An 8,961-nucleotide genomic window follows, 5' to 3' on the forward strand; every position below is an offset into this window, starting at 1 on the left:
TCCCCTGATACTTGCACTGATTCGAAGTAAATAGCATCAGAAGATCAGCATCAAAAGATGCACAGTTTCTCTTCTTTTATCAAGTTCAACGCTTTATTTTGTTCAAGTTTAATTTTTCGTAAACAGAGCGCAGCTTTGAACACTTTAAATCTGGGCTTAATGTTTCCTAGAAGAGAAACAGTAGAAATTATAGCTATTTTGTGTCAAAATACTCGAACGACCAAAACATCTCTGTGATGTAATAAATCTGGTTCTCCGTTATTTTGGATCAAATGTGTTGCACAAAATGTACTTAAAATTTGAATCCATTGTCGATTTTGGAGGGCCAGATTTTCTGAAGGTTTCAAATTGTCAATTGAATAAGTAAACATTTTGCAACTTTAAAAGTATCAAGTGTTCAAATCAGGTTATGGTCAAAATCGAGATAAAAAAAGGAATGTAAACTACATGACAATGGTTTGAACGATGAAAAAAACCTTTGGATCGAAGGGAAGTTTAAATAAATATACGAGTAAGGTAGGGATCCATTAATTCGTTTTTTTCCGGTGGTAATCTTTAGGTGGCGTAAGTCATCCAGTGGCGTCCGTCGTGCGTTAATAATTGAACATTCCAATTTTTTTTCCGATTTGGTATGAAGCATGTTTGAAACAAGGGTGACATAAATTTTAAATTTCAGGACTCTTACACCCCTGGGGCCGAAGGGGAGGGATAAAAATTGACAAATTTTCAAAAATCTCCACAATCGCACATGTGTAAGAAAAACTAAATGCATAGTGATGTAGGGCAGGAAGGCCTCTACCAACATTGTAAATATGATGGCCTCCATGGTAGAGATTCTGACTCCAGAGCGGGGCCAAACTTGGCATATACTAGTTGTAGTTATGTGTAAAACAATTTAAAAAATCTTCGCTAAATTTAAATTAAATGTATACTTTTGTATTTAGAAGGAGCTTGTAGACCTTTACTAAAATCGTAAATTTCATGATCCCCAGGATCCTGCATCTTCGGGGCAGGGTAAAAACTGCCAAACATTGACCAATTTTCAAAACTGCATATCTCTGAGATATCTAAATAAATGTACATATTGATATAGAGCAGGAAGACCTCTACTCCTTGACCCCCGGGGTGGAGGTTCTAATCCAGGGCGGGGCCAAAATTGGCACTTTAGATAATGCTTTTGATACTAAATTAAAACTAGATAGATATTTATAGGGAGTAGGTAGTCCGTTACCAAGATTGTATATTTCATGATTCTAGAGGCAAGGGTTTGGTTCCAGGGTGGAGCAAAAATTTCCATCGTCATTATTATCTTTATCATTTGAAAGACTTAAGTTTTCTGATACAGTATAAAAACTAAATGCATATTTAGGAAAAGCAGAAAAGGATGTACCATTGTGAATTTCGCAACTCCAGGGTTTTTACTCTAGGACGGGTCCAAATTAGTGATATTGTGTTAATGTTGCATATATTATGTAAAGCCTTTCATCAGTATACTATAGGACATCTTCGCTAGCCAAGGGTTTTCGGTCCACTCCGCTCCCCATAAACATGGGGAGCGGAGTGGACCGAAAACCCTTGGCTAGCGAAGATGACTATAGGAACTCTCTAGGACATTTAGTTTTAAAAACAAATCTTGTTTTATACTGTTGCCAAATATTGGAATTTAGATTAGATACTGTGGAATCATGTTCAAATCATGCCCGCCCCCCCCCCCCCCCGGGGGGAGGGGGGGGTAGGGTGGGGCCACACTAGGGGATCAAAGTTTTACATACAAATATATAGGAAAAATCTTCTTCTCAAAAACCACTGGGCCAGAAAAGCTGAGATTTACATGAAAGCTTCCTGACATAGTGCAGATTCAAGTTTGTTCAAATCATGGCCCCTGGGGGCATGATGGGGCCACAATAGGGGATCATAGTTTTACATACAAATATATAGGAAAAACTTCTCAAGAACCACTGAGTCAGAAAAGCTGAAATTTACATGAAAGCTTCTTGACATAGTGCATATTCAAGTTTGTTCAAATCATGGCCCCCGGGGGTTGGATGGGGCCGCAATAGGGGATCAAAGTTTTACATACAAATATATAGGGAAAATCTTCTCAAAAACTACTGAGGCAGAAAAGCTGATATTTACATGAAAGCTTTCTGACATATTTCAGTTTGTTAAAATCATGGCTCTCAGGGGTAGGATGGGGTCACAAGGGGGGATCAAAGTTTTGCATACAAATATATAGGGAAAATCATTAAATATGAGCCAATGTGACTCAGGTGAGCGATGTGGCCCTTGGGCCTCTTGTTTAGATTTCGTAGCCGTTGATGGGGCTTCCGTGGTAGAGTGGTTAGAGCATCGCGCTCAAAATCACACGACCTCTCACCTCTGGTCGGTGCGGGTTCGAATCCCGCTCGCGCCGGTAAGTGAGAAAGTTTCCCAGTTTACTTTCGGAAGGTCGGTGGTCTATTCCCAGGTACATTGTATCTGGGTTCTCTCTTCCACCAACAAAAACTAGACGCCACCAGATAGCTGAAAAATTGTTGAGTGTGGCGGAAAACATCGAAACAATCAATCGTAGCCGTGGAAACTAGTGATACTCATGTAACCGATAAAGCCTGTGGGTCTCTTGTTCTCCATTCAACGAGAAACGTTCAAATGGTTCCTTGCCATCTTCGCCAGCCAAGTTTCCGATTCTCTTGTTGATCTTTAATGTATATTTACAAAACATAAAAAAAAGAAGTTTGTCGATCCCAGATCAGAAAAAATAATAATAAGGGGTGGGAGTAAGCGAATCGGACACTTGGCTAGCGAAGATGGTTCCTTGCATAAAGAAGAATCTATTGCTGCCAAAGACCTAGAGGCATTTCACACGATGAATAGAAACCACCTGATTCCCAATTCCATTCTTCTGAATAAGATTGACGTTGGTTTCGCAAATGGGTTGTGTTATTGCGTTCAACCAACAGCGGAAGACGTATTCATCAGAACAAGTGTTGTTGTCCACAATAGACTGTCATTATACCATCCAAGCTAAGAGGATCTCCCTATCCTGCGATGGTAAGGACAGATGATGCGGAGTGGAAGGATTCTGGTGGAAAACTGGGCTGTGTTTATGGAGGAATAACAATATCCTCGTGTATTGTTATTCCAAATTACATGTAGTTCAAACCATGAGCTTTCTGAGCCGGGGCACACTAGGGGTTTGAGCTTTCTGAGCCGGGGCACACTAGGGGTTTCTAACAGAAGTAAGATAATTACAGTTTGTTTAAATATGGACTAAGTAAGTATTGTAAATCATTTTGAAATTATGGAGTGTTCCCATTAGTAAACCATGCTCAAATGAATATAAGTGATGCCCAGATAGATATAAATGCACGAAAATGCATATCGTACATCGGTATGGAGCGCCAAATCAACATGAATTCAAAGAATTTATTACCCTATACCATATATATATTGCAGCATTATATCAAAATGCATTTAGTATTCTGTTGGGCAACTGTCCAGGGATCATCCAAAACCCTATTTCATAATTCTTGAAAGATATTTAAAACAAGTGAAGCCGTGACCCCCCTAAACCATATTTATTCCTGTTGCGTGGTGTGGGTGTGTGTGTATAAATTGAAAAATCTAAAACCTTCTAGCACATGTACAAGACACTACCTATCATATTCCAAAAAGATTAATTGGTTACTGCTTAAGATAAATGAAGAATTTGAGGAATGAAAGCTTGACAAACGGACAGACGAGGGTAACGACAATATACCAGAACTTTCTGTAGAAAGTGCAGATATAACTGAAAAAAATTGACCTTAAATTCCAATGTTCTAGGTAAATATATTTATAGAAACTGGGTAAAAGGCTTTATATTCGTCTTTCGCACAGGCACTTGACGTTTTAAATATCTATAATAAAAAATCTATCACTAAGCGCACGGTACTGGTGTCACTTTACGTTACACTTATAACGTCATAAATTGTGGCAAAATATAATCACGAAAGCAACGTCACATTTTAAACAAATTCATTATCTCCAAGCTGTAATATCATAACTAAAGCACATGCATGATTTAATGTTTAAAAATTGAAAATAAATCTTTGTACGTGTATAGTGTACATTCATAAAAATTATGAATTCTTAGAAATACTCCAAAGTATACGTACTGTATTTATTTCACCGTGCCTACAACAGCAGGCATGTCGTATGAAATAAGGGTACCCGTTTCGGTAGGTTTCGTTTTGCTTCGGTAGATTTCGTTTCCTTTCGATTTCGTTTCGCATTTTACAGGTAACCATCCCATGAAATAAGGCTTGCAATTCTTATGAATATGACCTCTGAAAAATTTGAACACAGTAAAAAAAATCAGTTTTGGTTTTTTCTAGGATATATATAGACTTGTTCAAGTCTCTATGTTTAATAATCATTGCTCTCTTTAATACTTTTTATTAATGCCAAACACGGAAGGGGGAGGGGGGGGGGGTTAAAAACTCCCGTACGTTTCTGTCATCGATCTACATCGATCACGCTCTAGTGGAAAAAAAACAACAACCAGCGCATAGAAAGTATATGTAGTTTTGCGCTTTATAAATGAATAATAATAATAACCACGGTGAGTTGAAGTGAGAGTTAAAAACTTCCAAATAATATTACATTTTAACGTTTTAATGTTCACTTTCATTTCTGAATAAACAGTAGAAAAGGTATACAGAGTGTTATTTATACTCGTATGTTTTACTTGCGAATCGGTTAGTTTCAATATATATCATATTTAGTTTTGAAGGGGTGGTCTCGTGAAAACCGTGTGACTTTAGATTTTTTTGTCAGATGTTGAACTTTTGATCTAATGATATTGTTATTCATATGCGGAAATCTTGATTTGTATTCGATAATCTTGATATCTATATGCGGACGGAAATTTTGATTTATATGTGAGAAATCTTGATATTCATATGCGAATTTTTTTTATTTTACTCTACGAGAGAGAGAGAGAGAGAGAGAGAGAGAGAGAGAGAGGCTTCCTCTACTCTTCTGGAGTACCAACGCATGTGGGCGAAATATTCCAGGGGCAATCGCTCACACCCGCCAGAGATCACCTGGGTCCTAAATACAACAGTGAGGTTGTTCAACACGTCACTGATACTCTAACAAGATTTTGACATTCAATTCATTTAATATGTGACTTATGTATATATCTTTCATTCATTGGAAGGGGGGGGGGTACATAAGATCTAACACGCTATATATATCCACCGTTCTGGTGCCTGTGCTCACATCCACCTCCTAGGGAATGCTACAGGCTGGTGCATGTTGGAAACTGTAGGAGGGTCCACAGTTTGCTCTGTACTTGCTCTTTAAACCAGGTAGCACGCAGGAGACAGCTGAGATGCGCAGAGATCTCTTCCCCCTTAGAACGTGACCACCCGTTCAGGTCCAGGCACCTATGTCCACATAGGGCCCCCTGTGTTGCCCCTACGTTGGTAGTCAAACTGGCCGCCTCCCCAGTTCCCCACAAAAAATTGCACGCGACCCTTTCCGCCATATATGTCAATTTGCACCCTGTTTCTGATTACGATTAATAAATATTCAAATTTGTATCACTCTTGTTAATCCAGCTAGCTAAGCAGCCTATGGGGGATTACAGGGCAGTCACCCAAGCTTCGACATAGCTACTGGGTTTATTCAGCATATTAGGGCAAGGTCAACTATTCAATTCAGGCCAAATGTCTCACGGCTGGTAGTGCTGTATATTTATTAAAGTTTAATTTTAATTTTGAAATATTTGATGAAACAAAGCAATTTTATGACAATTTATATTCAATACCTAACCAGGAAATAAACATAGTTGACTTAAATTCGGAATTAAAGTATGAGGATATTCCCAAGTTATCCAGAGAGGAATCTATGCTTTTAGAAGGTAAAATTACATTGAAGGAGGCTTCTACAACACTAAGTAAAATGAAAGCAAATAAATCACCAGGCTCTGATGGGTTCTCAGCTGAGTTTTTTAAGGTTTTTTGGAAATACCTTGGTACATTTGTTGTAAGGTCTATCAACTACGCATATGAAAATGGCACTCTGTCAATAACATAGAGACATGGAATTATTACACTTTTACCTAAAGGAGACAAACCAAGACACTATCTTAAAAACTGGCGTCCAATTACACTTCTGAACACTATATATAAAATAGCTTCTGGTACCATTGCAAATAGATTAAAGATTTACTTGGATAAACTTATCAATCCTGATCAAACTGGCTTCATTTCTAATAGGTATATAGGAGAAAATACTCGACTAATTTATGATATTATGCAGTATACTGAAGAAGAAGAAATCCCAGGTCTTTTATTACTTATTGACTTTGAGAAAGCCTTCGATACCCTCTCATGGAATTTTATACAAAAGACCTTAACTTATTTTAAGTTTGGACCTGATATTCATGAATGGGTGAAATTATTCTATCATAACATCATATCTACTATTAACCAAGGTGGCACTCTCTCGGCATCTTTCAACATTCAAAGAGGATGTAGACAAGGTGATCCTTTATCACCTTATATTTTTCTTCTTTGCGCAGAAATTTTAGCTATACAAATAAGAGAAAATAAAAGTATTAAAGGTATAACTATAAAAAACAATGAAAAGAAAATTTCACAACTAGCCGATGATACATCAATTATACTTGATGGTAGCAAGGAATCTCTTCTAGAAACAATAAAAGTATTGCGACACTTCTCTGAAATGTCAGGACTAAAAGTTAATTTTTCAAAAACCAATACAGTATGGATTGGATCAAAAAAATATAGTCAGGATACCCTTTCTAAAGACTTTCACTTGAATTGGGGGACTTGTAAGTTTACTCTACTTGGAATTAATTTTGATGTAGAATTACAGAACATGTCAAAACTAAATTATCAGCCAAAGCTAAGCAGAATAAAATCAATCTTAAATCAATGGGAGAAAAGACATTTGACACCAATAGGAAAAATTACTGTTATCAAAACTCTGGTCTTGCCTCTATTAAATCATATTTTTATGGCAATTCCAAATCCTGATGACAGCTATTGTAAAGAATTAGATAAACTATTCTTTTCTTTCTTGTGGAGCCATTCTCAACATAGAATTAAAAAAGAGGTAATCGTAAAGCAATATGAGGATGGTGGGTTAAAAATGATCACTGTAAAGGCTTTTATAGCCTCTTTAAAATTGTTTTGGATGAGACAACTCCTTTTTTCAGATAGGGGTTTACATAATTTTATACCAAATTTATATCTTAATAAAGTTACTACATGTGGAATAGAATACATAAAAAACATAAAGACATCGCTGAAAAACAAATTTTGGGTTGATGTATTTGATTCTTGGATTGAGTTACAGCTTAAACAAAATCCATTTACAGTAACAGTAGATACTCCAATATTTTACAATTCTAACTTTCTTGTGGGTGGGAAAGCATTTCTTAATAAATCCATGTTTCTCAATAATATTAAATACCTTAATGACCTTATTGATGAAGAGGGTTTGTTCCTGACTTATGAATCTTTCTGTAACATTTATCCAAAAGTAAAAATCAATTTTTTAGAATATATGAGTGTCATAAATGCTATTAAAGCATGGATGAAAAAAGTCAAGTTTGATAAAAAATTAATTAAATTAACAAACCCTCTGATTATGTCGAGTATATACACTCTTCTACGATGCAAAAAATCAAGACAATTTTATACTCTTCTCAATCAAAACTGCACAGAACCTACTGGTAAAAGAAAGTGGAATGAAATATTTGAATTAAATGACACAGAATGGAAAATGATCTTCAGACTGCCCTTTAAAGTTACAAGTAATTGTAAACTGCAGTGGTTTCAATACAGAATTCTGAACAAAATTTTAGCTTCAAACTCATACTTATTCAAAATCAAAATTAGAGATGATAAAAATTGTACATTCTGTCAGATAGAAGAAGAAACAATTGAACATTTGTTTTGGGAATGTGATAGTGTTCAGCATTTCTTAAGAGAATTTGAAGTTTGTTTTGAACATAAGACCAATCTTCAAATATCAATAACAAAAAATAATTTTATTTTTGGATGAAAAGAAAACTATACAAAATAATCTTGTTCTTTGGCTGAAATATTATATCTATACTATGAGGTGTAAAGGGAAGACACTGAATGTAAATGTTGCGATATCGCTAATGAACACATTTTATGAAACTCAAAGACATATTGCATATAAAAATGGTGAAAAAGATTTGTTTGACACCTGCTGGAACCGCTGGAATCAATTATTTCATTGAGTGTTTGTTTGCTGTTGTTGTTTATTTTTTTGTTTTTGTTTAAAAATTATCTTTTTTATAAATTTCAATATATATGTACCCTTTTAAAATATATTAAATAATGACTGAATTCATCTCTCTCTCTCTCTCTCAGAAAATAATATATACATATACCTTTGATAGTTCTTATAAACATTTTGTACAAGTTTCTTTGCAGAATGTATGTATATATATACTGTGTGTATGTTTAAAATAATAGATAAATATAAAAAAAAAAAAAAAAGAAGTTTAATTTTAGCAGAGTAGCTCCTCTAGTTAAATTTAAGACATCCGAGGTCAGGTCATGGTCAATGAAGCTAATTCTTTTATCAATTTTTGAAATTATGCATTTCACCTACAATCAATAATGACTAAATCCATGCGTACATCTAGCATGTGTACATCAACATTATCAAATACGAATCAACTATTATGGAATATAAATCGAGATTTATATAATTATCGAATATAAATAACAAAGTTACCAAATGTAAATAAATAACAAGATTATCGAATATAAATCAAAATTTTCGCATATAAATATTAAGATTATCGAATATAATTAAAATTTTCTCATATATGAATAACAAGATTATCGAATATGATTACAGAGTTTCGTATATAAATCAAGATTTGTATAATATTGCAACGTTTTA

This window comes from Ostrea edulis, chromosome 6 (genome assembly GCF_947568905.1).
Source record: "Ostrea edulis chromosome 6, xbOstEdul1.1, whole genome shotgun sequence".
Taxonomy (NCBI): Eukaryota; Metazoa; Mollusca; class Bivalvia; order Ostreida; family Ostreidae; genus Ostrea; species Ostrea edulis.